At 37.7% G+C, this 7,890-nt stretch overlaps 1 pseudogene; it reads right to left on the bottom strand.

Annotated features, from left to right (window-relative positions):
• Positions 1–221: 221 nt before the first annotated feature.
• On the bottom strand, positions 222–771 carry LOC105066020 (large ribosomal subunit protein uL6 pseudogene; annotated as a pseudogene).
• Positions 772–7,890: the final 7,119 nt, after the last annotated feature.

The raw sequence follows: 7,890 nt of genomic DNA, 5'->3' as shown, positions 1-7,890 counted from the left end.
ACAAACATCTCTTTCTCACAGTCCTGGAGGCTGGGAAGTCCAAGATCCAGGTGCCAGCAGATTTGGTGTCTGGTGAGAGCTCACTTTTTGGCTTATGAATGGCTGTCTTCCTTTTCTTCCCCCCAAGTCAATAGAGCTTTGATTGAACCTTTAAAATACCACAAATGAACCTGAAGAATCGTCTGGCATCTTGCCGTTTCCATAGCCGGACAGCTTAGCTGTCATTCATCAGTCTGCTGAACGACTCCTTTTCCAGAGACACAGATACCACCCGAGAATTTTCTAATATCCTTGTTTTCCTCTATTATGGCTTGCTGAATCTAAGCAGCTGAATTTGATACATGTTCAATGTTGTTTCCTTCAAGAATTAATTCATCTTTCTGGGCTTGAGATATTGCACAGTCGACGCCTGGCCTGATCTGAATTCTGCGGATGTATTTTTCATCCAAGAAGTTTCGGATTTCAACAAAAGACCCATTCTCCTGAATAATGATGGTGATGGGGAAGTGAGCCGACACCAACCTCATGTGAAACAGAAGCCCAGTGTAACACCCTTGATCATGTTCTGTACGTGATTCTTTTCCATTTCCTACCATTTGTCAGGCTAGAGCCTCTTCTTTTTCTTCCAAGGAGGCTGAGTTCTACACTGATGTGATTGAAGTCCCTCCACAGGGTGCCTCAGGGGCTCTTTACCATAACTGTGTGTCCTTCCAAAGTGATGTCGACACTTGCTGCATTGGGGACAGTCTGATTGCTGAGAATGGTCTTCATTCTCATGGTAGATGCAGCAAAGAAAGCGATAGCTGACTTCTTGATTCACCCTCACGTGACGGAGGTACAAGGGGGATCTCTGCCGTCCCTTTTATCAGGACACGAATCCCTTTCACAAGAACTCTACCCTCGAAACCTGATTACACCTCAATGACCCTATCTCTACTACCAACACTTTGGGGGTTAGGATTTCAACATATGAATGGAGGGGGAATAAACATTCAATCCATGACACTGAATAAATTTTGTTCCGGGGAAGGTGTGTGCTCAATTTATCATCTTTAGCCAACCACCTCTCCTTCTCTTCCTGCTGCCTTAGAGTTGACATGTCATCTTTGCAGAATAATTTAGGCTAAATGTAAGCCCTTGCAAAACCACATGTTTTTAGGACACAAATAACTCCTTCCATTTCATGAGTTCAGAATATTTATACCAGTTCTCTGAGTTTCAGCCTATTATCATCTTTATTTTACAGTCTTTACCTTCCTCTCCATGCTACTGGTTTTGAAAGTAGGCAGCCGTGATTGCTGACTGCACAATTCCTACCGCTAGAGCATTGGACTTTCCTCCTCATTTCAACCAGAACCACTTAGATTTTATCCATTTTATACTGTATGCATCTGTTTAAGTTCCTGTCAAAAAAGAAAAGTGGGGGGTGGGGGTCGATTATTTTAAAAAGAGTTGGAACAGCATCTTAAGAAGGAAACCAAAAGCAGTTGGAATTCATGAGTTTATCTTTGGCTCTCTCCCAATATTTTTCTTGATCTTTTCTCATTTCCAATTCGCCTTAAGACCTGCCTTCCAGATGCCTAAAACTACATGTGATCCTCAGATCCAAAACCCATTTAGACTCAACCTTCCAATCGTTATGTTCCTAACAATTCAATATTGCCTTTCCCTCTTTCCCTAATAAAAATGCAAATTCTACTAGTGCACCAGATCTTATCAAGATGTTACAGAATCATCTGATTAAAAATTCACATGGACATATCAAAAGTGGATAGGAAGCCCCCAGGAAGCATGTTATATTTTATAATTGGATATTATCCTAACTTATTTCCTGGTGGTAGATATGCAGGCATGTCTGTGTCTGTGGGATCCATTTCTCTCTCTCCCTTAGTCTGCTCAGAGATGTGATATATTCTTCCAATTGAAAGAATAGGACATATAACACTGCAAACCCTTCTACATGTCAAACTTAAGGATTCTCAAATTAGAAGGGAAGTGATGAATTTTCCACTGGCCTGTGACTAAATGAGAAAAATAAGGCCACTATTGTTCATTTGCATAAAGCCAAATTAATTCAGTATGCAGAACAATAATTTGTTCTGTGAATTTTGTCCTTTTTTTGTGAAATGATTATTGTAGCAAAAAGTAGTTTTATTATGCGTATCCTGATCTTGGCAAAGGACTTCCTGTTGTAAAACTTCCAATTAAAAAAAATCATACAGTGCCAAGGCCTTGCAACACAACATATTTTGAGCTTTTGAGGAGGAATGACTTTGTCTTATTCTGCACTCTGTCCCCTGCACAGCGAAGTGTCTATCATATTAGAGTGTCCACTGTATGGAGAATTGAATCATGAGATATATACGCAATAAGCCACGCCTTTCGAAGCTGTCAAGAGTTTATGCTGTACTTGCTCCATATCAGCAGAAATCCTATCAAAATTCTACTACTTCTGCACTACTACTGCACTACTGTTTTTTCCAGTTAGGATTTCGGTGGGGGTTTATGCACTCAGTCCCAGAGAATCAGCAAGATAGTCTAAGGTTTCTGCCTCCCCACTTCTCCATATCTTCCTTTCTAGAAAACAATCCCTTAAGGCGTGTTGAAAACTTTCTCCTGTTTTTCTAAAACAGATCTCCAGCCATCGAAATTGTGTGTCCTCCTCTTCTAGCTGATCAGTTTCTTATCTGTCTTTATATGTAAATTGTGCTAAACTGAACTAAGACAAGGAGGTCTAGTTTAGAATTCCTGTGCTCATTAGTCACATCCCATAGTGTTGGAAATGCTTTTAGGAAGTGTTTTCCAGTCCTGGAAAAGTTGAAAGTGTACCGTATGTCTTGTTCACAGTGATTCTTCTCCCCCTGGGAAACTTAGTAAATGACCTCTAGAAATATTTGCAAAACATATCTTCGTGCTTTATTAGGCTTTTGTGTTTTCTCAAATTTAATAAATACACACATATAATTTAACTTTTGCAAGTTGAGATTTTTTTTGACTGTCCCCTCTGAAAGAAAACTTTATTCCTTCAATGAGAATCCTGATACCATGATGTACATACCTTTCTCCTTTGGGATCATTTTAAGTACTTGCTTTTTCTCCATTTCAGCTAACTGTATCCAGCAACAGTGACACAAAAAAATTCTTACTTCAGGATCCCCTTTAATCTTGTTCTTTCTCTTTCACCCTCTGCTCAGGCTGTTCACCACCTCCTCCCGGTGGAAACAAGACTTTCTTCCTCCCAGATCCCCAAATTCCACCCATGGAAGTACATGGTGGTGATTATGCTTAATGTAGACTGTCATTTAAGAGAAAGTGGACAGAATAAGACTGTGGGTATTAAAACAGTGGCACACATATCTCATTTCTTTATACCCATGCATAAATGAATGGCAAAGATATTTAGCATAAGTCAACATCGGTGAGTAAAATGTTGAAGGTTCAAACATGTCTTTTTTATCGGTTACATTTAGATAAAAATGATTATATACAAATTTCTGCTATTAGTATAGTTGGCCTTTGATTATTAATGACAAAAAGGGCAAGACTATAGCATGGATGGCCATGGGAAACCATGGTGCATCAGTGCCCATAAAATACAGGCAAAAGACCTTGAGAGTTGGGACCTTGAGGTCAGTTGCCCTTCAGTCTCAAAGGACCCACCACTGTATGGACCCAAGTTATGTATCAGACTCTTCGTTGCTCCCGTGCCATTGCATGTGCTGGCTTTGAAATTATTGATAATCTCTAGGACCCTATTATATTTTGCCTTTTGTGTTCCTAGATCATGAAGATATAGTTTAGATTTATTCCCCAATAGAAATGTCTATGCTATCATAAACATTTGTAGCTGGCAGTGTACCTTCAGGGCCTCATTTTAAACGTGTGTTTTCATTCTGTCTGGTATATATTCTCTGTTCATTAAGCACGTTTACCAGTATTTATGTGTATGTGTGAACTGCTTGATAAATATTTCCTATCTTCAACTTCTGAAGTCTTACTGATGGCTTTTTAGTGACACCTGTGCTTGCACCATCAAAAAAAACTTAGTAAGACTCCTCTGTACACATTGTGTTAAGAACATTCAAAGTTATGAAAACCTGGCACATTGAGATAAGTAATGAAGATAATAAGTAATTCTACACTCATGAGAATATCATGCTTTCCCTTTGTGTTGCTTTAGCAATGTGTTGTTTACTGCTTCCAATTTCCAAAAACTGAACTTTCTTCTTGAGTAAAAAATGTTAGAGGATAATTTTCTAACCAAAAGTTGAAATCATGATTCCCATATGATATAAAATGAATATATGTATTCCTTCTCGAGATCATTTCAAATAACCTAGAGCCATAGTATATTGAACAGTCACAAGATTAACTTCTTTCTGGAAGCTATCATGAGGAATCTCAGATTGGATTTTGATTTTCAAGGCTTCTATTATTTTTTATCCCTCGGGTAGGAAATCAGCCAAAACAAAACAAAACAGAACAGACCATCTCTTTACACCAGATTTCACCTGCTGTATCTCGACACTTGGATGGATTTTCCTCCTCTTAAAGACCAAATGTCCTTAGGTTTCTTGGCATTGCCACCTGTAAGGCTGAGGCTGCATAGCCAGGTGCCAGGGCAGTTTCTCTGAGAAGATTTAGTAGGCATCAGCTTCATAGGTAAAATCAACCACAGTTCCTTAACAGTGACTTGTCATGCCTGATTAAATGAGCATTATCTTCTTCTGTAATGGACACAGTTGCATCATCAACTTTTCTAATTGTACGTTGGTAGAAATGAGGGCAGATTCTTCCTGAGTCCACATAAATAACTGAATTAACGTGAAAAGTCAGAACACTTAACTTCTGGAAGGATCAACGGAAATCAGGTAATATTTTTAAATATTCCATTTCAGTTTACAAAAGCAGTCTATCACATTGTCATGTCTCACTGGATTTGGGGTTAGAAGTCTCATGAAACTGTTTTCCTCTTGACTCATCCCAGGGGGAAAGTTGCCTAGTGATGTCACCAGAAGCCTTTACCCAGGAGTCTCTTTGAATGGTCAATAGTGTGCAGTGCCCGATACAGCCCTTTTCCACGGTGTTCGGACACACTCTTTGTTTGCTGAAGACAAAAGCTCTGGTACCTTATAGAAGGGTCATCACACAGCATCAGGGTGAAACAAAGACTATAGATGATAGAGACTTAATGGCTGTTGTTGATTTCTTACTGAAATTTTTTAAATGAAAAAAGATAGTTGAGAGTTCATAATCACAATCTGTCAATGACCAACAATGTTAGTTATTTCTCTGACACACAAAACATGATAATAAAATTGTTCTACATACAATTCTAGACAAACTATCTCTAGGGATAACTGATTAAGCCCATTTTGAGAAAGTCAGTGAACGTTGCGTGTCATTTATAAAAAAAAAGATAAGCATAATTTTTATAGAGAATAATCCTGAGACATTACATATATAATCTACAAAGAATACATCTAGAATATGAAGAGGTTTAGTAAGTAAAGAGTAAGGCCTAGACATATGTATTTTTATAAAACTGTAAGTCTGACATATATCCTCAATTAAGAACCACTGGCCTTGGAGATAGCAGATTCAAATGAACAAAGTAAGGTTATAGGCAAGTAAACAATTTAAGTAATTACAAAATTATGACCCATAATACTATACAGTTGTGTCATATCTTCAGGCAAATCACCAGGACTTTGAGAAATAAAGGAAAAATTAACTGTTTCATAAGAACTTTGATTAATGTTTCTTGGAGCATAAGCATTTACCAGGGACACTGAGGGTTTTGGTAGAGTTGAACATCATTATTCACGGATTCTGTATTTGTCAATTTGTCTACTTGCTAAAATTTATTTGTAACCCTAACATCAACTCACATAGATGCGTGAGTCCCAGTTGAGGTCAAAACAAGTCTCTGTCTTTTAGTTTTAGCTTTCATACTATAAACAGGTGTCTCTTTATGGTCAATTTATTCAATGTTCTTCATATTTTTATGTTTTTTGTTGGTGATTTCACAATCGAAAATGACCCTCACAAGCCAAAAATTAGAACAGTAATAGTAAGATACTATAACTCATTAAACAAACTGACAATAACAACATAGAAAACAAACTTATGGTTATGGGGGTGGGGGAGGGAGTGGGAAGGGATAAATTGGGAGTTTGAGATTTACAGATACCAACTACTTTATATAAAAGAGATGAACAACAACTTTCTGCTGTATACCACAGGGAACTATATTCAATATTTTGTAGTAACCTAAAATGAAAAAGAACATGAAAAGAAACATAGGTATGTGTATGTATGACTGAAACATTATGCTGTACACCAGAAGCTGACACAACATTGCAAACTGATTATACTTCAATTTAAAAAAAATTTTTTTAATTTTAAAAATATTAAAAAAATAAAATCTGTACAGGTCAGGGAAAACTAGTAAATATAATTTTCCCTAAAAATAAGTTAAAAAAATAAATCTGATAATAACCGATAAATAAATATATGAGAAGAGAAAGGAAAGTTGTTCCTTAGAGTAGAGTGCTGACTTTAAACAGAGAAGGCATAATGGAATTAGGACTCACTATTTTGTAACCATCACTGTAAAAAGTGATAAAGAAAAGAATAACTGGATGGTAAGACAGGGATTGAGGGGGAGGTTAGATGAGGTTCAAAATGTTTATATAATTCTAAGAATCTCCCCACAAGTGATTTATTAAGTCCATCCTTATTATTTATTAATAGATTCTGTGAACTTGTGAATTCACCTACTTGCCCTTTAAGACCCCTCTGAGGAAGCAGGAAGCCATTCACCTGTGGAAATTACTTTGACTCATCCTCTGATTCTAAAATCTGCTTTCTGTCTTCAGTTTTGGAGTCACCTTAATCCCTAAAATTTGAGGTTCTGCTTCTACCCGGAAATAGCTCTTAGTGGCTCACTCTGACATACCACAGCCCTCCTTCCTCCCTGGCCCTTAATTCCCTGTATCCGACCTCCTGGGGTTATTATAGATGTGATCGCACAGTCAGGCCCATTTGGTACTGACTTTGTTTCTCCTCAGCAGTGCAGGTCAGGGCATAGAGTTGGACTAGGCGCGGTGGCCCAGTCAGCATAAGCCTGTTTGTGACGAGCTTCAGGTAGCCGCCCTTAGGTCTGTGATAACTGTTTAGAGAATTCCATTCTTTCTTTAGTGGATGACATGGATCCTCTTAATTGTTTCAGGTTTTTATGTTTTGGCAAATGTTCCTGAGCCATCTTGGTTTGTCTAGTACAATTTTCTCAACCACCGCAATATTGATATTTGGGGGCAAATAATTCTTTGTTGCTGGGAGCTGCCCTGCACATTGTAGGGTGTTTAGCAGTATCCCTGGTCTCTACTCACTAGACACCAGTAGGACTCTCCAAGTAGTGACAATGAAAAAATGTTTCCAGACATTGCTAAATATGCTGCCAATTGAGAACCACTGGCCAAATACTTTGTTCTGAATCTCTGTTGCCTCTTATCAGCTAAGTAATCTTGAGCTGGATACTGAACCGTAGCTTAGCATCCTCAGCTCTGAAGGTGGCATCCTATTGCTTCTAATGCAAATAATTATTCAGGAGCTAAGTGAGCTAATATATTTCAAGTCCTGAGTGCAACATCTTGCACATGATACGTACTCAACTGAAAGCTCTTCTTATTTTATTATTGATTGTACATAATTAAGGGAATAAGTAATAATCAAAATAAATAATTTATATGCTGCTTTTGAAACACAAAGTTATTTCATAGACAGCTGTGAGAATGACTAATTAAACAAAAGTGGTTACTTTCCTAGAAGGCCTATTATAATAATTTTACTGGTTTAATCCCATCAAAGCCCATGGAATTATGAAAA

The sequence above is a fragment of the Camelus bactrianus genome, chromosome 1, assembly GCF_048773025.1.
Source record: "Camelus bactrianus isolate YW-2024 breed Bactrian camel chromosome 1, ASM4877302v1, whole genome shotgun sequence".
Classification (NCBI taxonomy): Eukaryota; Metazoa; Chordata; class Mammalia; order Artiodactyla; family Camelidae; genus Camelus; species Camelus bactrianus.
The sequence above is the reverse complement of the archived record's forward strand: the minus strand, read 5'-3'. Positions and strand labels throughout refer to the sequence as shown.